The sequence below is a fragment of the Passer montanus genome, unplaced genomic scaffold (assembly GCF_014805655.1).
Source record: "Passer montanus isolate IOZ18808 unplaced genomic scaffold, ASM1480565v1 scaffold24, whole genome shotgun sequence".
Classification (NCBI taxonomy): domain Eukaryota; kingdom Metazoa; phylum Chordata; class Aves; order Passeriformes; family Passeridae; genus Passer; species Passer montanus.
The window spans coordinates 1,430,970-1,455,954 of record NW_024367037.1 but is presented as its reverse complement, the minus strand read 5'-3'; the positions used below and the strand labels follow the sequence as shown (position 1 = coordinate 1,455,954).

Sequence of the window (24,985 nt, the reverse complement as noted above, 5' to 3'; positions counted from 1 at the left end):
TCCAAGCTCTTACAGTTGACACAGAACAGTGAAAATGAAAGAAGTTCGACTCTTTTCTTGTTTTAAAAAAATATACTGGAATAAGTAACTTTCCAAAACAAGCACAGAAAATCATGTCCCTAAATGTCTTTCCAAAAAATGACTACAAGTTCATTTGCTATCTTTTGGAGTATTTAATAGATTTGGCCACCTAATTTGTGATCTAGTAGCTGAGACTATCCCTTTGCACTCAAACATTATTCTACATTAAAGTCTAGCTTTGTAATTTCCAGCTGTCCTTAGCAAACAGGGGAGTTGACTGTATCAAGAAGCCCTCTTAGCTCTCCAAACAAAAATGAAACTGAAAGACTGGGACAAGAGTTTCCATCTATGCAGGCTGTAGTGGAAGGAGTTATGGGAGTTGGGAATTAAGGAGTGGAGTTGAGCCTATAAAAAAGAATGTTAGAGGGAAAGTGAGTTTAATGTTGTCTTTGTTTCTCACTTTCCTATGTTATTTTTAATTGGCAAAAATTTAAATTAGTTTTCCCCAAGTTTTGTCTGGGTTTTTTTTTTTGCCTATTATGGCAGTCAGGGGTTTTTTTTGCCTATTATGGTAATCAAGAATTATCTTCTTGTTTTTATTCCAATCTGTAAGATTTTCTATTATGTATTGTCCCTGCGTTCTGCCGAGAAGAGGAAGTGAGAGACTAGATGGATGGGTGCCTGGCTGCTGGCCAAAATCAGCCCACCACAGCTATGAAATAATGTTTCCACTGTCAATCTTTCTAAGATCCCCAGGACTTAGACTGGAATAGAGATATAAAATCCATACTAATAAAACTCTGCCTAATACACATAGGAATAAACAGAATTAGTAAGGAGCAGAAATGTTGTTCAGAGAAAACTGCATTAACAGGAAAACTTCATAGATCTCTACCTTCTGTATTGTAGTGCAGCCACAAATTTGAAAATAAAAGCTTCTGGTTACAAAGACGAAGTCAAATGACTACCACTTCATGAAAGGAGATAGATGAAAACCTAATTAAAAAAATATCTCTACTTGTAGTATGATACCGAGGTGTCTTTGGCCCATTAAGGAATTTTTGACAGCAATCACTGAAATATAACATAGCAATTATTTTAAAGTCAGAGATGAGACTGACTGACTTGCAGCAATATATTTATTCTGTCAGCACTCTTTAGAAACAACTCTTTCACAGCTAGGTTTTTACAATCCTGAAGTGATTTATTTAATTCCAGATTTCATTAAGCTCCAGAACTCCATTTTAGCAATCATTATGATCCTAATAGCAAATTTCAGCTCTGAAAAGGATTGAAGTGCTATGCATCTCTACCTGATATTGAAGGCTATGGGATAAAATCTCCATTGAGTCAGTATTGCAGAGGATTATGCATTTGTTTGGTTTCCCTTGGTTTTGGTCAGGATATGCCTTACAGTGGCAAAATTAGCAAAACACTCTCATAAAGTCATTGAATAAACTCTTTCCAGAACAAATTTTCTGTTAGAATTAATGTTCTATTAAAATAATCAAGAACCCACTAAAATGGTGAGATCCGTGGCGAACATTCACACTGCCTCACAGACATGACAGAAACCTCTGGTATAACAAAACCTAGAAGAATAAAAGTTGCCAGCAGAACTGAACAAGTACAAAATTCTATCAACAATCTCCCATTTGCAGCCCAGACTCTCTTGTAATTTAGTTGTGTTTTCAAGGCTAAATGACTAAGCTGTCCTACCTGTACCCTGGGAAATCTCTAAACACACAGTGAAATTAACTACTAGTTGGGAAAGAGAGCTTGGAGACAGCCTTATGAAAATGTCACCTAAATCCTCATCAACTGTCAAAAAAATAAAGCAGTATATTAAGAAATACTAGGAATAGAACAGAAAACAGGAGAGAAGAAACACGATAATGCTGCCAAAGAAATCCATTGCCCACCTAGCATTTTGAATATTGAATACAGTTCCAGTCATCTCATCTCAAAAATGACAGGATAGCAATAGGAGGATAAAGAAAAGGGTGACAGGATGATCAAAGGTATTTAATGGTTTCTGTACTGGGAAAGAAAAAAGAAAGGCTTTAGGATTTTCATATGGAAGAGGGACAAATGAGGAAAAGGACTGTGACAGAGCCCCAGGACAACAATGAACAGAACTGAGAAAGTGAATAAAGAATGGTTTTCATTTTATTTCATAGCAAAGGAAGCAGTCACAATAAAATGAGTAGTTAACAAGTTTAAAACATGAAATCCAAGAGAGGATGCTTTCCACAATGATCATAATTAAAGGGTGGAACTCATTGCCACAGGCTGTGGTGGGAAGCTGCAAATGTGTGTGGCCTTCAAAAAGCAAGCCACTGTAGTGGTAAAAGAAACATTGACCAGTACCAGCCTATGCTTTACCCGAAGTTGCTGTAAACCTGCAGGTTAAGAAGCTTCACAGAGTGCTGTAGGGTGATACCAAGGGAGGTTGTCTATTGGTCTGGTTTAAATACAGATGTTGCAATTCTTCTCATTAATTTTGCTTTTTTTTCTGAATTCTTCGTCATCTCTTTCAACATGCAGATATTAGGAGAGCATTAGTGCAAATATGTGATTTTAGGTTTCTATAAACATATCTACAGAGGGGCTTATGGACCTTTTTAAGTTCAAATAGTGCAGCCTACTCAGGCAGGCAGACTTCAGGCTAGGATTTTCTGAGGATCCTCGGGTCTGGTCTCCAAGCATCCAACTGCTACTAAAGACTAAAGGGATGGGTAAACAAAACTTTCATTTTTTGGAAATAAGAGATGATGCTGAATTTTCTCCCCTCAAAAAAGAAGAAAATGGTAGTACCATTCCTGTGTAATTAGTGGTCTTCATCTTAACTGTTTCATGTGTCTCATGATGGGAGGCATAGAGATTTTCCTGGACAAACAGATAGACATAGGATGTATGGAGTTGTCACTTTCTGTTTATTGTGATAATAAAATACCATTATTTTAGTGACTAAGCAAGGTTGCTTGAACTCTGTGTCAATCTACTATTAATCTGATGCAGATCTATTAACGACTTCCCTCTGAGACTCTTAAGCTACAAATGAAGGGTTTGTGACTTCCATCATGGGATGGCTGCTACTTCTGATCAGATAAAAGGTCATGGTTAGGAAATGCTTCTAGAGGGCTATGATGGAAATGTTCTGACTGACTTTTGCTGACTAGATCTCTAGTTGTGTAGGTGGCAACTAAGTTATGGGGCATGTCTGGCCCCACAGCTCTTGGCTACCCAGATCATTAACCTTGATTGCTCTCACTATTCCCTTCTGCTACTGACCCATGTTATTTCATTGAAAACCAGGAGGCGGGAAGAGGGATGGGGCATAGCCTGGTGTGACCCTGGTCACTGGGAAGCGCACCAGAAACCTGAGGAGGATGCTTTTCCAGTATTTTCACAGTGGTTACTCAATGTCTGTTCTGGACAGAAAATGTTTGCATGGCTTCTTGGAGTGTTAAATATCCTGAAAGCTGAATATGTCATACTAGGCTAAGCTAACTTGGTGTTTTGGCTACTGTTTTAGGTGGGACACTGGCTTAGGTAGACAGACCCATCTGACCTCATGTAGACATTTTTAGCTACTAATTTATGCAAAATTCCAAAACACTAAAAGATGATCACAGGTCTGTACAGAGGATTATTACAATCATCACTGTATTTTTTTATTTCCTAAACTATGGGTGGTCTTGTAAAGAACTCTGAAAATAAAACCCTTTGTTTATTTTAGTTACCCTAGAATGTGAAGCTCTACAAAGGTACCAGTGAAACTCAGAATTTTCTGCCCTCAAAATTTTCTTGTACAGTAGCTGGAACAGTTCCTAAGAGCCTTGCCCAAACAAGGGAAACCAGACCCAAGAGATATTGCAGAAAAAGCTACTTCTAACTACCTGCATTGGAACAGTGACTGCTCTTAAAATTCACACTCTATAGAGAAATAGTAGTTGTTCAAAACTGATGGGAAACAAAAGAGGTTTACATACAAACCAGTGTGTCTGCATAAGTTCCTTCAAAGTTTACCTCAATTAACATGAAATTGTTATTCTGTCCAAGAGAAAAGACTTTTCTGTGTAGGCATGTCCTTACTCCAACACCTGTCCACTCTAAAAGGTCACAGCTCAGGCTGATTGGCATTTCAGCTAGTAGGGTTAATTTGGTCTAATGCAAGGGATTCAAGTCCCCAAGCTAAGTTTGTTTTCTCTGTGACAGTAATTGGTAAATGATCTAATTCATTCTGAGTCATAAGATTTTTGAGTTCCTCTTCTGTGGAGAGGGATTGAGAGAGCAGCTAGATGGGTGCCTAGCCACTGGCCAAGATCAACCCAATAGATCCTTGGAACAGGCACCATATTTATGCAACTTTGTTTTCAGTGAAAATGTCCAGACTGGGTTTTTGTGGTTACTCATCAATTCCATACCTTCAGTTAACTTAAACTGATCTGCTCTGAGCAACCCTTACATAGACAAAGAATGATTCTGTTCTCTGGGAGCACAAGGATGCAACCCTACTCTCCTGCTACATCCAGTACAGATAGTCTGAAAATGCATGATCCAGCCCTATTTTCCGCTTGGAAATCATTAATGGGCAGATTTCTGCAGACACATTTGTTAATAATGCATTGAATTGTTTGGACAAGGCACTTTTAGCATGTGGGTGGTTTCCCAGCTGTTTTCTATTGGCTATGCATTGTTAACTACTTTTGCGTTATGTGCCTTATGGTGGAGGAAGAATGATACTGCTCATGAATGGCTACCCCATAGTAAGCAGAATGTTTCTACTTGCTGAACAGATGAAAACAACTTTCAGCAAGATACAAGTGAGTAAAAAAATAACTGAATTACAAACAGAAAAAAATTACCATGCTAGTTTGCACCTGGATTTGTTGTTTTTTTGATTTGTTGCAAGTACAAAACAACCAGCACAGCAAAGTGCTCCCTCACACAGGTGAGTATTTCTCAAATAGCTGTTTGGATCTAACAAACATTTTTGTCAAATATTAAAGCAGAAGTGAATGAGATTTTAAGAAAACAAGTTTATTGGGACCATAATGTAATCTGTAATGCAAAGGTTGCCATATTCCTCAAGGAGTTTTGATTAAAAGCTATGGAGCTATGCAACCAATTAAAATAATTGTATTTGTTCTAGATTTGGACAATCATCTGGAATGATTTCATTTTCTTTAAGCTTGGTCAACCTAAGTGCATACACACCACCTGAAAAGATCACATCTGGTAGGGTCGATGCTTTTTCTTTGCCCTTCCAATACCACACACACAACATTTTTTAAGTCCCAAAGGCCTTTGACATTGCATTACAATGGATCTGCCACCTCTAATATGGCGAGCAAAATAAGGCATACTCCCCAAGAGAGGGGAAGTACACAATCTGCCCTGAGGCTTCCCTATTGTTATTTCATTTAGAGAGACAGGCAATATCACAGTATCTGTGACAAGAATGGAAAAGATTTCAAGTCCTCCCAGCTGTCCCCTCCTTAATTCGATACTGATGGTTCAGTTGGTCCCAACTGTCCATAATGCACTGAGATTTCTTGGGGCTGCTGCGCTAGAGAAATCTCCCACCTGCTTGTGATGTCCTCTTCTTCTAGAGGCAGCAGGCACTGTGCTACCTTATCCAGGAGCAAGCTGGTTTCTTATTTCCATGGTGTGTCAAGAAGCAACATTTAAATGGTTAAATTTTTCTAATTGCCTCAGCTTAGTTTCATAAGGACACATGCAACACAAAGATGTATGTGAGGAACATTCCACACCTGAGTAAGCATTGCCTTGGGAAGGATGGACAAAAAAGAGTGTGGTGGTCACTACAATATCCTTGTTTGACAAGCCTGGACTGACACTTATGGAAAACTGTGCAGGTAGCATAGAACAAGGGTTGTTTCCCTGACACACTCTCAAAGAGATAGCCTCTTCTTTATGCACTGATCAGTAATGGTTAAGAACAGGGAATCTCTGAGAGACTGTCTAGTTCATGCACCATGTCAATTTGGCATGCTTATTGTGCCTTACTGCTCAGCAGGAATATTAAAGACTTCCAGGGTTATCATTCTTCTCCACAGTAGGTATCAAAATCCTTTACTATTTGAGATGCAGTATTGTGCAAGTACAAAGAGGCTGTGCCACCGCCTCAGGTCTTGCAATGAAAGGGGTAGAACCAGCAGCAAAATTTATGTCAGCTGTCCTAGGTGCTGTGCAAGCACCGTCACTGCAGCCTGACTTAGACAGATGGCACATCTAACAGGCGAGGGCAGAGAAATGACATAACTTGCCACATGTCACATAGGTGAGGCTTACTCAACCTTCATTATCTGATAAATTGCTCTGCCTCTGGAATCAGCTAAGGCTAATGAAATGGTGATGCTATCAGAAGGCAACTGAAAATAAGTCCCGCTGTGAATTGCTGAAAGTTACTGCTAGCATCACAAAAGTGACACTCATTAAAGTACCACTCTCCAGCAAAGCAAAACAGGACAATCGTAACACAGACTTACAATTTGCAGAGAACACACTGTACAGGAGATATAGGTATACTAGGAAGAAAAAACTGTTAACATAGTATCAATTTAATCAGCTATTTTTATTGCAGGACTAGAATAAATGCACACCTTGTTAAAAGAATCTGTGGGCACAGTCCCATTTCATTTATCTATTAAAATGGTCTTGCTTTATAAAAGAATCTCATTCAGAGACATCCTTGAAATAATTCACATGATTAAGATGAGCAAGATTTCACTTAATATGGTCAGCTAAAATTCCTGATGCATACCACACATCACCAATTATATTGTCATGTTATCCTTACTCAGCACTGCAATACTTAAAATGATATTTCATCCATTCAAGTATCAGTATCGATTTAACATTAAATATTACAGTTAAACAGCTACATTAAATATTTCCAGTTAAACAGTGTGAAAAATCCCACCTTTTAAGCTATGGTTTCAGCTAAATAACTCAGCTGAAAGTGATAAGAATAATGCTTATTCAAATTCCTCATTTCACATATCACAATGACTGGCAGTAATCTACCTCATTCAAACAGTGATCTCCCATTGCTTTCCAACAAGATATAAATGGAAACAAATAATCTTGGTCAATCTACAGCTTATACACATAATAAATAGCATGTTGCAATCAGTAAGCAAATCTGTAAGGGTACAGTTTATAGCAGCAGGTCATTTGCTTGTACTACAATTCAGATTTCAGTTTTCTCATATCTGCTTTGCAATTTTTCCTGCTGTGTTTCCCAGAACACTGTGGTGATCCCATTATTTAAGGCAATTTGACCATGCAGAAGCACAGTGATGTTTCTCTAATTTCACTTGCACACAGAAGTCCACCTTACCCTTTCTTGTGCCAAATGTTTGTTTCCATTGCTTACAGATTAAGATGTTCTTATGGGTCCTCTTTGATCACAAAGTGTGACCTCGTGCAGAATATGTGACGCAGAATCCCACTGAGTTTGCAAATCCCTGACTAGAGGCCTAAACTACTCCCTCCCCACCTCCATCCTGGTTTTCAACAGAAAAGCTGTTTTGTTTTAGTGTATGAAAATAGGATTCCTCTTATAAATTATGCTTTCCTTTCTTCTCTAAAGAGAAAACAGGAAAGAAAAAGAAAAGGTGATAGAGAAAAAATGGCTCTACAGACTGAAAGAAGGTCAGAGAAAGTGTGCTGTGGAATTACTGCTGGCCAGTTTTTCCCATCCAACTCCAGGGTAGGTTTGTCTGTAAAACAAGGAAGCAGACACTATTCTATCTACAGCTACGTCATTACCAAAAGCACTGAGTAGTTGGGGGAATTGAAAAGTTGCATACTGAATAGGGCTCAGTTGATGATTTCAGGTCCAGACACCCCTGGGAAAATCTGCAAGATAAGCAGGGGTTCAGCATATTTGACATAATGTAAAATACTGTCTTGGGGACTGGGCCAAGTGGTTTGCAGTACAGTCAGTTGGGGGGCCGAGGGTGGAAGCATAACCCAGCACTGTGTGCAGATACTGGAATATTATGGAATGTACTGGCTTTCATTAAGCACAGGAGCCAGGAAACACTGTGCCTCGGCGTGGCTAAACGCCCCATGCCACTCCTTGCTGCTGTCCTTTGGGAGAGCAGTGTGCTGCTCTGGCACGACGAATGCTGATGCAGCAGAAGGTTAAGCAATAGATCCAGTATTTCTTTGTTCCCTTAGCTGTGCAGTTGGCATGCCCTGAAGTTAGTTGGACCTTGCTTATATCTAGCACAGTAATAGTTTACCTGCAGTAATAGTAATAGTTTACCTGTAGAGTAATAGTTTACCTGCACTTTGTTCAACTTTTCACTGGGGGAGAATGAGGCCTAAGGGAAGCCTGACCCTTTCTGTACCAATCTGCTACCATTAAACCTCACATCTTTGTGCTTACATCTGCAATAACATCACAGTCTATGGACTGAGACAGGTGCTGCATTTTTTTATGAGTAGACACTGTGGTTATAGTGAAAATTCTTCAGAAACGTAAAAGTTCTTTCAAGTACCACGGTGTTTATAAAGAGAAAAAAGAAGTAAGCCACTATAAATATTTAAATGTCTTAAATAAAGATTAATTAAGGACTAGGCAGGAAACTGCCTTTGCTTTTAAAGCAATAAATTTTTAATTGCAAAGTAGACATTAGTAGCAAATTGGTGTTTAACGGTGATATAAAAAGAGAAACCTGAAGGTCAAGGATAAAGATCATGTTCCTGTGTATGCATCTGCATGCTGAACACTGTACTATACTTGACCAAATATTACAAAAATATATTGAGTAAAAATATATTAATTTGAGTAAAATAATAGATTTTTAAAAAGTATTCACTATCTTTTTTACTTGTATGACTTTATGCGCATATGGAAGAATATCCCTTGAAAGAATACAAACTGCAAATACCTACTAAAAATTTCCATGTAGCTGACATACCACTGATTAGGAAAGTCCGAAAAAACAGAAAGATGCCAATTAAAAGAGGTGAAAACATCTACTTTTAACTGCATGGAAGGAGCCACATCTATGGAGCATGAACATAAACAAAGAGCTTCAGTTTTTAGGTATTAAACAGCATGGTTAGCCATCTGAAAATAGATGCAGACGTTCCATGTGCGATGTCATGGCTTTTTTTAAGGTATTGTCAGCCTAATTGAAAATAAAGTAAATTAATTACTCTCTGGTCTATTAAAATAAATAGAATCCAGAAAGGCACTGTGAGTTCCATTATTATCTGGGCTCAGAGAACCTGGAAAAACTGGCTTTGGAATGTAACGGGCAGGGCACACTTTGGTTCTGTTTCAGCGTAGTGCCTTGGTTTGCTTTGTTGACTCACACTTCCCCTGTTGAGTGAGCTTATTTTGTTTATTTGTGCAACTGCACGTGCTGAGCTTTACACATAACTGAGGATATTGCTGTCCATCCAGATTCACAATGCTCAGTTTTGAATTTTGGGTACTAAGCTGAAGAAGCAGTACATTCACCATGCACCAAGTGAAAGTTGATTCCTGCAATAGCGGTTGCATAAAGGTAATTCTGAAATGCACTTTTATGATTGGATGAACTGAACTGGAAAAAAAACAAACCCAAACTTCAAAAAGAAACTTCAGAACCTGAACTGAAACCAGCTTGTGATACAAGAAGTATATACCAGACTGAAACCATGTAGTCTCCCTACACACAAGTGTGGCCTCCTAGCATGCACAGAAAAAGTCTCTTTCCTATACTGGTGTTTCCATTTGCACATCTAGAGCCAAGAATATAAGAGCTATAAAAACAAAGGGCCAGAGAAAACCTCCTGGTGTTTCCTCCAGCTGCTCTCCTGGTAGGATATTCATCAGAAAGCAGGTTTCATATTTTTTTCTCGACTGTTTGAATTTCCTAGATGCAACCTTCCAAATTGAGCACAGGCCACCTGCAGTAGGATATTGCTATGAATTTTTGGGTACTGACCAGCTGCCTCCCAATACTGAATTCTAAGTTTACAGTGGAGCAGAGACTATGAAGTGATGCACTAAAATGAGGGACTCAAAACCAGAAGAAGTGGGCAGATAAATAAAAGAGATTTTGAACTGCATGGTCACGGTGTATCGGAACATACTGGGTCACATCTTCAATTGGTAGAAATAACCTTAAGACCATTAATCTCAGAGCTACACTGGTTGTTGCCCTGCTAGTGATGTAGCACAAGGGAAAAAACCTCCAGTGCTGGGCTCCCACATTGCTAAGCTTTGGTGGTTTGCATATTTTATAAAACAAATTGTGAAAACAATCATAAGGGGTTGCTAGCATTTTACAAGCTGCACTTTTAGAGAACCTGAGCAATTCAGCTGGTGTGTAGCCCTGGAGTTGCTCTGTCTCTCCACAGCATGGACTATGCACACTGGCAGGACAATCTGGGACAGCCTCCACAGCCTCCCCCCAGTTATACACACTGATCAAGGGATCAAGTGATGCCTTCAGCCTTCCCAGTATTTACCAGGGTAGCTTTTTCAGCACCAAGGAACATCGTCCCTGAGGATAGTATTAAATCTTCTAAGCATTAAAAACAAATGGGGGTAAAAATAAGAATATTTTTTCAACAATTTTGAGCACTGATTTTCCTGGGAGGTGCATTGAGGTATAGACTTCGTTCTCAAATGCATATTCAGTTCTAATGGTCATTCCTTTAATCCTTATTAATTTAAAATGCTCATTTTAAATTCTGTGATAGGGATATTTTTCACTGCCTATAAATTTACTTATATCCAGCATAGGCCATAGTCTTGGTTGCACTAATGAGAAAGCCAAGTGAATTTGACATCAGCTGTAAGAACAGGCTCTATTCTTCTGTAATAGGCTTCCTCCATTCACTCCAATGTACTTTCTCTCTCATAATATTTCAAGAAGCCACAATGTTCCTTTCTTTCCTCAGTTTTAGGTGTAAGATTTTGACAGAGGTCACATTTTAGGGATGCTTAATATTAAGAAATAATTGGCACTGATAAATGTATCAAGATATATATTGATTAAAGAGCTTAATCTGTCTAGTTTTGCTAGATTTACAAGGTCAAGACAGAATGATAAGAAATGCATCTATATCAAGGTACATTTAGAAATAAACACCATTGCTGGCAAATAAAACTACAAAGCTTTTCAGTAGTATTCACAAAGATTGTTTTGGTTGCCCAGTATAGTTGGTTTGATACCAACATTTTCTACTGAGCATTCCCTGCTGAAGCCATAACCTGATGCCACACCAGCCCAGCTGAGGGCAGAATCAGGACCCACACATGTTTTGACCACCAGAGCCATGGTCCACCCCTTGCCCACACAATTCCTAGTCACTGACATTTCCAGGGATTTGAACTAGTGCTCAAATCTGGCTAACAGAAACCAAGATACAGTCTTTCCTATAAAATTGTAATTTGTCTACAGCACATATGAAGCAAGCACATCCCTTATAATTGATCTCTTTCTATAATTTGAGCAATGAATGTGTTGAAGCACTGCTGCAAACAAGGTGGGAAGAGTACTCCTGTGCATCAGGAGTAAAACAAATAAGAAAAGATGTAAAAAAAAAAAAGTTCTTATGCTTAAATAGATCAAATCACAGTATGGAACTCTCAGAATCTGACAGCAAAGCACTGATTTGCTTCTTTGAATGATGCGGATTCAATCAATAAATCCCCAGCTATCAGAGCAAATCCTTTACGACAGACCAGAAAATCAGAATTCACTCTTCTTTCCACAGAACATTTGAAACATTTAACCTTTTTTCTCCTGTACCTTATTTCTAAGGTATTGAATCCCAATTTAAGCCATGTTTTATTTTCATCATATAATCACATGAAAGTTTTCATGCTCACATTCCTTAAGAAAAAAAAAAAAAATTAGCAAATAACAAATAATCAAGCTTCAGTGAATCAGAGAACTCTTTCTGCACAGCAGAGATTCTGCCAGGTGCTCCAAGGTACATGCCTTGCTGACTAAGGTCAGTTTGATGCCAGTGCCATGAGAATACCCAGAGCCTGAAAAGGAATCCCACATCGGGTCATTCTCTGTTGATTCTCTGAAATTTTAAAGTCTGCCTCAGTTCTTGGAGTGTCAGGACTCCAAGATAAATATAAAAAGAAATATTTTTGTAACTATGAACCCTTCTGGATGCAAAACTCTCACTTTGGTTGGAACGTTTGCTTGGAGAAAAGATTCCAATCGAGGAGCACCAAGGCTTGCACGCACATGACCCTTTTTGGTTCAGATGTTAAGAGAAGATCCACTGCACCATTAAACCTCCTATTCTCCTCTTCTGCCCAGAAAAAGAATAAGGGATTCCGGGGGGAGCAAGGGAGGAAATTATAGCTTCTGCAAAGGAATATCAAGGGAAAATGAACTGCCATCATACTTCTGTTCAAACAGAAAGAAATGAATTTATGTAATACACCTGAAAAGTTAGAAATTAAGTAATATGGGTCACTTTAAAAAGAAAATTTTTTTTTTCCAGATGGCATTACCTTAACCACAAAATACACAAATTATTAAATATTAATATTCCAAAGGAAAATATTTTAAAGACTTCCCATTCTATTAGTCACAAGAGTTACAGGAGGCTTCCTGGTAAGAATTTACACTTCTAGAAATGACTCCCTCCTCCCAGGTCACGCTGTGCCTAGTCCAGTTTGTATAGCTGGTTGTGTTAACACCCTGTGTCCCAAAGACTGCTCTTGCTGGTTGCAGAATTTTGTGTAAATAAGACATTTTCAAGTAATCAATACAAATTGTTCCTGCATAAATGGTCAGGTGGGACAGTATTTTATGTGCAGGTAAGATATTTAAGAGAAATTTTTATGTAGTTAAGATATATAAGTAGCAATGAATTACATGAGTGCTGGATGGTGCCTGGATTACAAGAAGTGAGCAAAGTAGGGCTCAAGGGCACACCCCACACAGCTGAATATGCTGCTTCAAGTGCCCTTACAGTGGATACTCCAGTCACCACCAGACAAACACCAGCTATTTTGCTGAGGAGATTTGACCTCTCTATGATAAGAGCCTCACCTTTTTTTTAAAATTTATTTTTAATTATGAATCGCTCTCCCCGAGTGTCTATGCAACAGCAGTATGGAAAACTAGTGCTTATGCAAGAAAACAATGGAAGAAGGGTATAAGACTCATAGAAGATTGCCATTGATTTTCACCCTGCTGTAAGAAAGGCAAATTCTGTCTGGAGACACATAGCATAAGAACAGATTGCAAGAGAAATGAAAGGACCCTTCTGCTTCTCTCAGTACAGGAAGACTCAGATGAGGGCATATTAAAAAAATTGGTTCTTCATGCCCACAACAGGCAGGACAGTAAACAGTGAACATAGGCCACAACAAGGAAGATTCAGGTTAGAAACAAAAAAAATCTTTCTTTCAAGAAAAGATCCTGGACAGGGGATTAGTCCTTCAGAAATGTTACCAAATAATCTGCAACTAATATGGGCTTCCTGATTATTTGAGTTCCTTTACAAACTGTGAAAACCTCTGTTCAGTTGTATTCCCATTGAATTCCATGATACACAAAAGCAAAGAAAGCATTGAAACATAATTCTGTTACTAGTAGAGCTTATAAAACAATTAAGTTCCCTGTAACTATCTTGTTAAAGAGTTTTAATGCCTTGAGACACCAACTAAGCAAATGGGCATTTGCACTCCTAGACACATTAGCAGATGAATAATCAATCTGATAAATGTGTAGTGAAGGAATAACTTGTCCCAGTCCCTGGAGTTAACACACAGACTTGATGCCATAATTTTCTCCTTTAGAAGTGCCCATTTCAAGAACAAGCCTGGGAATTTCCTGTGATATGAATTGGTACCATCATGAAGTGTTTATCTTTGCACGCATCTGTTTGCAGCAGGAAGCCCCTTTTTGTTTAAATTGAGACAGCTGCCAAATGTCATGCCCCTTGTGCAACACCCAAACACTTGTCAGCAGCAGTGGTGGCCCCTGCAGCCTGACTACTCAGAGGGGGATGTAAAAATGCCTTACATTGAGTCTGACATCAGGAACCTGTCAGTCCTCTTGGTCCCAGCTCGTGAGCAGCCAACAAGAGTACCAGCAGAGACCTGTGGGCTAAGGCCAACTCCTTCAGCTCCTTTTCCAAAGGCAGGAGCGGGGAAAGCAAAGCTGCTGAGGGGAGAATAATTTGTCAGCAGAGATGATGGACAGGTATGCTGTTCCCTGTTCCCAGGAAGGCTACAGCAAAAGTGGAGGTGAAATCATACCTTTAAACATAGCCTTTAGTCAAACCAGTCTGCTTGCCTGTGACATAGGGTTTGCTGTATTTTATATAGAATATTTTTGTTAATGACAGCCTCAGGTTAACACGAGATGCGAAGATAAATTAATGAAGACAGAGTATGGGATACCCTGTGAAGGTGAAAACCCACAGAAGGTCTGTGGAGTACACACTGGTGCTTGTAGAGCCATGCACTTACTGCGTAACTGAACCTTAGAAAACACCTCTCACCACAGCAAGTTCTCTCCTATGGAAATTCAGTCCCTCCTGAGCTCTTCCTGACCCATCAGTTTGGTGTAAAAAGATTCAGCACCATCTGTGGCAACACATTCCCTTCCACCTGCACCACAGATTTCACTATGTCCAGTATCTCCCTCCTTCAGACTTCTCTAGGCTCATGTGAAGCCACGTGAACACCATTTAAATTCCTTCCTAGAGATAAACATCAGCCTTTCCCACACTGTTTGGAGGAACATAGCAAGCAGCTTACCTTTTTAAACGCAAATTCAGCTGCTGAATTCTTCTTGAATAATTATAACGAAAATTATGTATTTGACTTGCAGAAAGCCATGTGAGAAAAATCAAGTGAATCTTGTGAGAGTCCAAAAATTCTGAGTGGCTTTCAAGAAGTTACTTTTATTAGCAAGTGCACATACAACCTCCCACTCATTAAAATAAAAAAATGTAAATCCTTAAATAGTAATAAATTAACTATGTATTAAGGTTCAACGCATGTAACTGTCAGGTTTAAGGAAAAATGACAGCATGCAATACAGAAAAAGACAACTCCATCTTCAGCAACTATAACCACAAATTAATTATCTCTGATATAACTTCAAAAAAAATTTAATAACAGCCATTCTAATTTATGAGTTAAATGCTTTTGTTGATGGGAAACATTACACCTAAGATAGCACAATATAAAATAGCATCTATCAGCTGCTGTGTCTTTTGTGGTGGTGTCCACCCACTTTACTGAGGAAAATTACCAATGAACCTCAGAGAGAAGGAAGATGTTGCATGTGGGTATTGCTACAGAGCCTGACAGCATCAGAGCCCCGTGCTCTCATGGCACATGAGAGACTGAACATTCAGAAGCAGAAATTGTGTTGGGGAAGGAAGGGTTGTTTCTTTGGTTTTGTGAGTCTAGTTTTTTACCTCCTGATCCTTTTGTATTTTTCTCTAAGTCAAAGAAAATAAGTTTTGTGATGCAGGATATTTGGAGGAGAAAAAGAAACCGGTGTTATTTTGTCTGTTCCTTCAATGACCTGCGCTACTCACTATTCCTTGTTTTTCAGAGCTCAGCATCAACATTAGACTCCAATTCAGCATAGGCTACATTCCTATCAATCACTCTTTTTTCCATAGGAGAAAAATACATTTATTGAGTATAACTGCTACCTACATTGGTTCTTCTTATTACAGGCAGATGACAAAACACAGCAGCTGAGACTGTATGGTGTAATCTGACTGACCTACATTTCACTAAGGATCAACCTCCACAGGCTTTAAACACATTATTTCCTACTTTCAATTCATTCCAGTATTTAAACTAAAGTTTTCCAAAAGTCTCCTTACAAATGAGGAAGATTTCATTTAACAGTCTGTGCAATCAGATGGAGGCATGACTTTCTGTGTTTATAAATAAACTATGCTGTATGTTTGACTCACATGTTATCTAAGAACTGCACCAAATCCCATTTTTTACTCTTACACCTCATCCTCACACAAACATGCAATTTTCTTCTGAGTGGATAATGTTGAAAGACTTGAAGGTACTAAGGTTCAGTATTTTACAGCTCTGAGAAATTAAATAGATAATATGGAATTGAAATACATTTTTTTCTGATGCAGTGTTTTAATAAAACATTATTGTACCATCTTTGAACTGTTGAAGTGTATTCAGAAATATCAGTGAAATCTCAACCAGAATGAAATTCCATTCATCTTATATTATGGCATCTTGGGCCAAATAAATAATTATTATAGAACACTTACTTTAGAGGATAGATAGGAAAAATAGATATGTGCATGCATGCATATGTGCAAAACAACATAGTAATAGCTCTAACCTATTCAAGTACAATTATTTTTATTAAGAATATGATAGAAAGGCTACAGTGTACTTGCTAAAGGGACACTGGTAAATCAATATTTCTACTTATTGATCTTTCTTTAAAATATTCCGCTGTTAAGATATTGTTAAAGCATCTCCTTCCTCTATGAAGATGGCAGTCAAGTGGAGGCAGACAAAACCACTTTGGAGACTGGTATTGATACTACAATAATTATTCTGAGGAATAGAAGGTTTTAGATGTTTCCATTATGTCTGCCAGTTTCCAAGTGCACTGGAAAACCTAAGAACAGTGGTGGCAGAGAGCACGTGCCTGGGCTGCAAACCAAGACAAAGCTGGCTCATCTCACTTGAAGCCACGAGGTCTGATGGTATCCTGTTGGCAGGAGCATGGAGTGGGCACAGAGTGGTGAAGGTGGCCCTGTAGGGCTGCTGGGTGCCCGACCTGGATTACCAGCCTGCAGCCACAACCCACAGCAGAGAGTCGTGCTCGCAATTCTCTTGCCAGGCAGAAATATACATTTGCATTTTAATTATCTCAGAGACACTGCAAATGCTAAAACTTAGAGAAACCAAGGCCGATAGTGCACATCTCTTACACTCTTCTGCAGTGACTCTCATAATTGCTTCACCACTGTTCTCCACTGCTGTTCATTTTTTCTTTAAATTGCTGTACGTTTATAGCTTCTAAAGACAGATTATTTTCTTGAACTCCTCTATAGCATTCATTGATCTTCTTTCTTCTGTGTGCAAGTAATAATTATGTAGCTTTCCAATAACCTTAATTAAAAAAGAAGAGCCCCAAATCATACTCCACGGTGCTGATACCTTTATTCTAACCTGTATCTGCTCTTATTTCACTGACAACATTTACTACTGTTGGGAAGAGCTGCAGCTCTGTATGTGAAGCATCTTGATCTGAAAAATAGTTCTGTATATCCCTGATAATAAATTTTAAAGTTTCTAACTTCTCAAAATGATTTATTACATTTCAGACTCTGAGAGGCCAAAATATTATTCCAGAGCACCTTCTGTGGGCATGTATCAAGATGAGAAAGCAAAATCAGAAGACACTGTTACTACCCTGACAATTATATTTGCCAGGCAAGGCTGCAGAGAAGTGCATTCCCTGGAGAGATAGAATTACATCCTAAAATCACTCAAAAGGATCACCTATCACTTGACCCAAATAGGTGCTGAGAGCTCATTTTATCAGCATTAACTGATCACAGCAAAAGATTGTTGGTTAAAATGATCCTTCTGGTTACACCTCCATGCACCAGTGTAACTCAGACTCTCATTTGCCCTTTAACTCACATACTGGAAGAAAAACCTCATGGTCTTGCTTCAATGCACTTTTCAGTCACTGCTTGGCACTGTTACATGTATTATTTAAATACCTCTCTTTTTGAACATCCAGAATCTGACTTCCAGAATCTTTTGTTAATGAAAGGCTCAGGTCCATATGAGATGTGAAAATAAACGTGCTCATGTCCCTTTGAGAACTTAGAAAGAAAATAAAGCATAAAATATTAACTTTGGTCTGCTTCTGTGTGCCATTCCAGGTGTTGATTTAGCCACTCCTCTCTTTGGAAGTATGAGGCTGACAGAGGTTCAACACACAGCAGTTATGTTCTCCCACTGCCCCATCCAGGAACACATGAGGTGCAGGAACAAAGCTGCAAACAGCTTGGGGTGCTCTCTTCCCTCAGCTCACATCTTTTTGAAGGTGCTCTGGGCCAGCACACTACAGATCAAGCTGCACCATTCATCATTGTTTTTCACCCTGCCTTTGACAAGCTGCATGGCAATATTCATTTGGTCTGCCCTACCATCACAGCCAGATTTGTAACCTGACTGCTCAGCTGTCAGCTCCACTGCAGGTTGCATTTTATTTTAATAAAACTGTGGGAGTGAGACAACTTCTTTGTACAAGCACGGCAGAGGCCTGGAGCTTGCCTAACTCAATCCATTAAGGATTTATATATTAGATGGTCTTCAATATCTATTTAAATATGAAGTGTTAGTGATCTGACACAATGCTCGGAATAAATTTAATTGACTTTTGTTATTTTTTCCTTTTTGGGGTCAGAAGAACTGAGTGGTGTTAATGCTTTGCTACTAGAAAGGCTCCTCTACCTATTAGTGACTCCACAAGAGAGTACAAACCTATCATACCAACACAAAGGACTAAACCCCAGCCTGCTGAGGACATTCACACTTCATATTAAAACCTAAACATTGCAAATTATTTCATTCAAACATGTGAAGTTTAATGAGGAACAAGCAAATCAATGGACTATTTTTTTCTCAAATTTCCTAACAATTTATACAAAAGACCCAAATGCTTTAAAATAGCTTCCACATACTCAATAAATAAGGCACCTGGATTTGTCACTCCTAAAACTATGCTAAACTCACACCACTTGGTTTTCTCAAAAGGAAAATGCAAGCTCCTTTTGAGATCACTTAAATGGGAATTGAGGAATGCAGAATCTTTGCAAAATTTACTTAATAAAGTAAAATAAAGTAAAAGAAGAATAGCTAAATATACAGGAGACAAGTACAATTAGATTCCCAGGGCAGCAACATAACTGGTTCTGACAAGGTGAATTTATCCAAACTTTCCAGGATGTCAAATTTACCTCTGAACATGCTTATATTTTTCTGTTCCATCTTTTCAATCTGATGACATTTCACAGACTGCTGTACCATTAGCAAATAGGTTGCTACTTTTAAAAAATTGCTTTGTCAAGCTCAGAATCTAACAGAGAAATACAGTTCTGATTCTGACACCTGTGTTTCAATTCACTATCAATCATCAGGTTAATTATTGCTCTGGAGGTAAATGTAAAGCAAGGTGCAAAATAACCTGAACCATCTTTTGCGTTCTTTAATGTCCTTTTTTGCCTCACTGATGCAATCCCAGAAGAATAAGAAAAAAGGCTGAGATACTTTCCATTATATAAAATAACTTTGTTCAATAAAAACCTCTTTGAGGTCTTCTTTAACTCCATAAATTCTTTTAAATGACATTTTGGTCTGATTGTTGCTTTCTGTTGACTTGCATAAAGCTGCAAATCATTGCCTGTCTTCTGCTTGAAACAGGATATATATGCAGGGTATATTTAACTGGGTATTTTATCAATTTCATCTATCTGGAAGAATAGCTGTTCTTTAAAAGTTAAGAAGGAAGACACAGGTGTGATTCTGCAGCCCTGACCTTGAGTTCCATTGTCTTACACTTAATATAGATAACAATTCCAAGGAATGATATACAGTCATTAATTGACTTCTAGGAAGATTTTTTTTTGCATTTTTAATAAAATTTCAGAAATTAAATGTAGACCAATAACAAGAGTGTTTGGTCAACTTAAAATTATTCTGATTTGCTTGAACTTCTACAATAAATAAACACAAGGAAATAATTGAAGCAAGCATGTTTCAAACCTCAGTAAGGAGGAGTTGATTTACTGTCAAGAACTGCTTTCTGTGTCCTGCACTGCCCCTTGCTGGAGTACCTTACAAATGTGACAGAGTTAACTCTAATAGCAATACTAATTAATTTTTTTTTAGTAACTGAACTATGAAATAATTTTAAGATACAATGATTGTAGAGTTTATAACGTTGTTTAATCAAAAGTTAATTGTCATATATGTGGACTTATTTTCTGTAAAACTATTGACCATTTCCACTTGCAAATATTAGTTTTGATCCATACAGAGCTGATGAACATTGATAACTTCTTGTGGTTTTTTTATTTTTCTTTTTTTTTCTCTCATAAACAATTACTATTGAAAGAAGAAAATAGTAAAATCAACCACACAGAAATATTGATGCTTTACTGCTAATTAAAAGTGGTGAGGAATCCAAGTCAGGCAGATGCTTTCCTATAAAACACAACATGTCTAAGATGTACAGTAAATGTGAACATGATCCATGTATAGAAATGAGTATAAGAAAATAAAAAACAACAAACCTATATTTTTTACCTGTGAAACTCCCTTAGCATTTCCTGTTATCCTTCCCAAATATATCTGAAAATCTGGTGTCTGCTCCCTTTGTGTGTGTTACTGGTCATAGATACATTCATTCATTCTCACAATTCCAAGCTTGACAAAATACACTGATTACCTGTGTCTGCAACAGCATTTTCCAGCTTTATGGTTCTGATCATTATTTGATTTCTTTTATGTTTTCCATCATGGATAAAATTCAACCTCCAAATGAGAACAGTTTTCACAAAGTTTCCACAAAACTTTGAAAGGTCATTTGTACAATGGTACAAATGTATATAGAAAATCTAGATTACATGTTAGAAGCTCAGTGAATACTTTCTTGTGTAAAGTAAATTAAAGAAAATCCTACCACAATGCAACTTCTAACAAAACTATTTGTAAAATTCCTCATCTACTCATAATTTATTCAATTGTGCTGGTATTTTTAATTGGATCCTATCTGCATATATTTGAGCTTTGAAGAAAGGCTCTTCTATGATGCCAGATTTATGTAAGCTTGATGCAAGTTACTCTATCCTTGTCTTTCAATGGGAACAATCCTTTATTGGTGAATGAAGCCAAGTACTGACTTCCCTTGAGCTCTCTCTCTGAAACTACACATTCCTATTCGTCAACAATTAATAAAATGCTCTATTGTACTGGACTGAGATGATGCCAGATTTATGTAAGCTTGATGCAAGTTACTCTATCCTTGTCTTTCAATGGGAACAATCCTTTATTGGTGAATGAAGCCAAGTACTGACTTCCCTTGAGCTCTCTCAAGGGAGAGCTATTTGACAACAATTAATAACATGCTCTACTGTACTGGACTGAGCGACATCACTGCCCTGAAAGATGGTAAGGCAGTGTAAGGGTCAAAACAACTTGACTACACTGAAAATATTGCCTTCAACTTTAAAATGCATAGGAAAAAAAAAAAAGAGTCAAAGGCAGTTAGGTACTTAAATGCCTTTAAGAACTAGCAGAGAAAGCCTGAGGCAAGAGCCTTGTCTATTGTACTGGACTGAGAGACATCACTGCCCTGAAAGATGGTAAGGCAGTGTAAGGGTCAAAACAACTTGATTACACTGAAAATATTGCCTTTAACTTTAAAATGCACAGAAAAAAAAAAAAAAGAGTCAAAGGCAGTTAGGTACTTAAATGCCTTTAAGAATTAGCAGAGAAAGCCTGAGGCAAGAGCCTTGCCCTGGCCATACTGACAGCAGACTCCCTTCTGACTTTCTCAAACTTTGATTTCACCCTCAGACTTCTGAGGCAACTTAGGAATTTGGTCCATAATATAAAGGTAGTCCAAGTGGCAACAACAGGAATTAAAATGTGCCTCTTAAATAATTCTCCATGCTGACAGATGTGTGGGTGGTAAGAATACTGTGGGAAGAGAAAACACTAAAAAATATGAGGCATTATTGGAAAAGAGCATCACCAAGCACTGCCATCTCTTTAAGAACTTAGAAAGAAAATAAAGTATAAAATATTAACTCTGGTCTCTTTCTATGTGCCACTCCAGGTGTTGATTTAGTCACTCCTCTCTTTTGAAGTACGAGGCTGACAGAGGTCCAACATGCAGCAGTTGTGTTTTTCTACTGTTCCCATCCATGAACACTTCGGGTGCAGGAACAGAGCTTCAAACAGCCTGGGGTGCTCTCTTCCCTTAGCTCACACACTTCCTGCTACTCAAGGGAAGCCCAGTGTGGCTATTTAAAATATCACCTCACTGCCACAGCTGATCACACATCTTCTCTAGGATGGAACGTCATCAAAGGAAAAAAAATCTATTAGTTTTTCAGAGTGGAGAGTTCTATGTGAAAGCTAGCTTTAAGCCTGCCAAAAACACCAAGCCCCTTCCCAGGAAGCCTGCAGAAGAGCAGTACTGTGAAGAAGAATCTGGATGCTAGCACAGACATAGCATAACAAAAAGGATGATAGTAAGTCTCAAGGGTAAGACAGTGTCACTGTGTTTCATCTGTATAAAATGAGGCAGCCCAACTCCCAATTTACTCGTAAGGCTTGATTGAGGGGGACAGAAAGACAATATATTACTTCTGTATTTGGCATCAGTGTAACTGTGGCTGGAACACTGTGCCTATTTCAAGCATCCAAATTTCAAGAAGGATGCTGAGAAATTGGGCAAGGTTCATAGCAGAGCCTAGGGAATGATTACAGAATTAGAAGATGTGCCTTCTAGTGAAAGACTCCAGAAGGTTAATCTACTTAGCTCATCAAAGAGAAGGTGAAGGGTTGGGTCTTAATCATAGTCACACATCTAATACGAGAAGCAGAAGTTTGACAGTGAAAGAGTTTATCTTTGACCTAATTTTCAGAGGTCTAGTGGTTGAAAGCTGAGTATAAATACATTCAGATTCAGAAAAGACAGAGGCAGGTTTGTTTACTGGTGTATTTAATTTTAAGGAGAAATGGTAAACTTCTGGGAAAAAAAAAGCATGCTACATTTTGCCAGTAATGTCAAATCATGATTGATGCTTTTCTAAAAAACTGCATTGTAGTTCAAGTACAGCTATTGGATATAGGTTTTGTTTTTTCTTGAATGATTTAAATAACACAGAATCTACTTACAGAAACAATGTAATCAACATATTGTACTAAAGAGAATTGCCACAATTTCTGAATGTAGGTCCTTTAATTCAAAACTAGTTCTGCCTAAACTTAAATTTAAAAGGATGCCTACAGAAAACTGAATTACTAAAAGGACATAACTACCAGCAACAGGTAGGTAGAATGTGAATTTAGCCAACTGCAAAAAACATACACAATACCCACTTCATTAAGGGCTTTGTTCTGAGACTGTTTTGCTACAATACTCCCCAAATAATTCCCAGTTATTGATTTGCAATGTCCAAGTGGATGAATGTGACTCTGATAAGGATGATGATAAGAATGAATGCTTCAAAGTTGAATGATTGTCCATAGCTGTCTGACAGATAAGCTTCTGAACATGTCTGACAGTACTGGGAAAATACAACACAGAAATTGAACAGCTATTGCTCTAATCCTAAAATAAACCTTTGCATATGCCTTCACCTTCACCAATTACCTGCAGGCCTAAATTTCATAAATAAAAAGTGCATTCTTTACAACATATTAGCTAGTAAACAACATTTTGGTAGACCAAAGGAAACATTACATTAACCTGACAGGCCTTAGTATTAACCTGGATGTATGCAAAAATCTGCCTGTTTCTTATTCTGATTGACTTTTATTATCTACTTATCAGAACCTGAAAATATTGACTGCAGGACTGTCTATTCCTTTTGTGTGTCAAGCTTGGAAAACTGGTTGTCAGTCAGGAGTCAGATTCATACTGTTGCCTTGACATACGAAAAGTAGATTTTACTAGAGACAGCCTAGCGCTTTCTTTATTCGCTGAGTGATTTGGCTTCACACTTTGTTGCCCTGGGAAAATAATCAAAAAATACATTATAAATATATTATTTCTCATTTTAGCAGGCATGTGTTGTTGAATGCTTACAGTATTTTCAGCATTGTCTTACAGTTAAAGGTGAGAGCAAGATTCTTTTGTCCTGTCAGGCGGGATCACAGGATTAGTGAGCAGAAAGGTGCCCTGAGTAGCTTGACAATAACGTTGCAACCCAGCACTGCCTAGGGCTGACGTTCCATTTGAGTCTCCAAAGCCTTTCCAAAGGAAAGGGAGTGGACATGATGCTCTAGGGCTCAGAAGAGGTTCATGGTGCAGGTCTGTGCCCCAGATAAGCTCACAAAGATGGGCATGACTGCATGCAGTTTAAACAAACTCAGCCCATGCAATGCTTGTTGTCCAAAGCATTCAGACAGACGTAAACCAGCTGCACACCTAAAACATGTCCATGTTATGAAGGAGAGTCCTTTTTTTTCTTTTCAACATATTGTGTTTCTTTTTATGCTATTCCTGTCTATTAATTTTATCTTTTTAGAAAAATTTAGTACTACATCCCTTTGTTTTTCCACATACTAATAAGAGGATAGTCTTATCAAGAGAGACATTAAAGCAGCCAGTATTCTCAGAGCAATCTGCATCAATCCAGGTTAGTGAAAAAAATACAGGTTACTACAGGGCTTAGGAAATGAAACATTGATCCTAGGCAGTAGCACTAAGAGCTTTACAGGTTTAATGTTTTACAGCTGTGGAGGTGTATGTTTGTATATTTCTAAACTGCTTAAATCTGTGGGATGCAATACCATAAGCCTTGAGGATCAAGCTTATTTTTGAAAGTTCAGGGACAAATGATGACACAGATTCTCTATATTATTCTGAGCCATATTTTTGAAAACATACTATAAGCCTTGAGGATCAAGCTTATTTTTGAAAGTTCAGGGACAATAACAAATGATGACACAGATTTTCTATATTATTCGGAGCTATATTTTTGAAAACGTAAGGGGAATTCAGAATATTTTTAGATTAGATAGACTCTTGCAGACTTTTGTCTTCAGGTAGGCTTGGGACAAATGCTTATATTTTCCTGTCTTGCCATATTGTGCTATTTTTTTCTCACCAATTATTTGGGGCACAACACAGCTCCGCAGCATCATGGCAAGGTGAAGAAGGCAACTTACCAAGAG

The 24,985-nt window shown here is 38.1% G+C and overlaps 1 protein-coding gene across 10 annotated transcripts in view; it reads right to left on the bottom strand.

Moving 5' to 3' along the window:
• Positions 1–24,985, bottom strand: part of LOC120502967 (poly(rC)-binding protein 3-like) — a 500,985-nt gene that overhangs the window by 171,408 nt on the left and 304,592 nt on the right. The window lies entirely within an intron of this gene.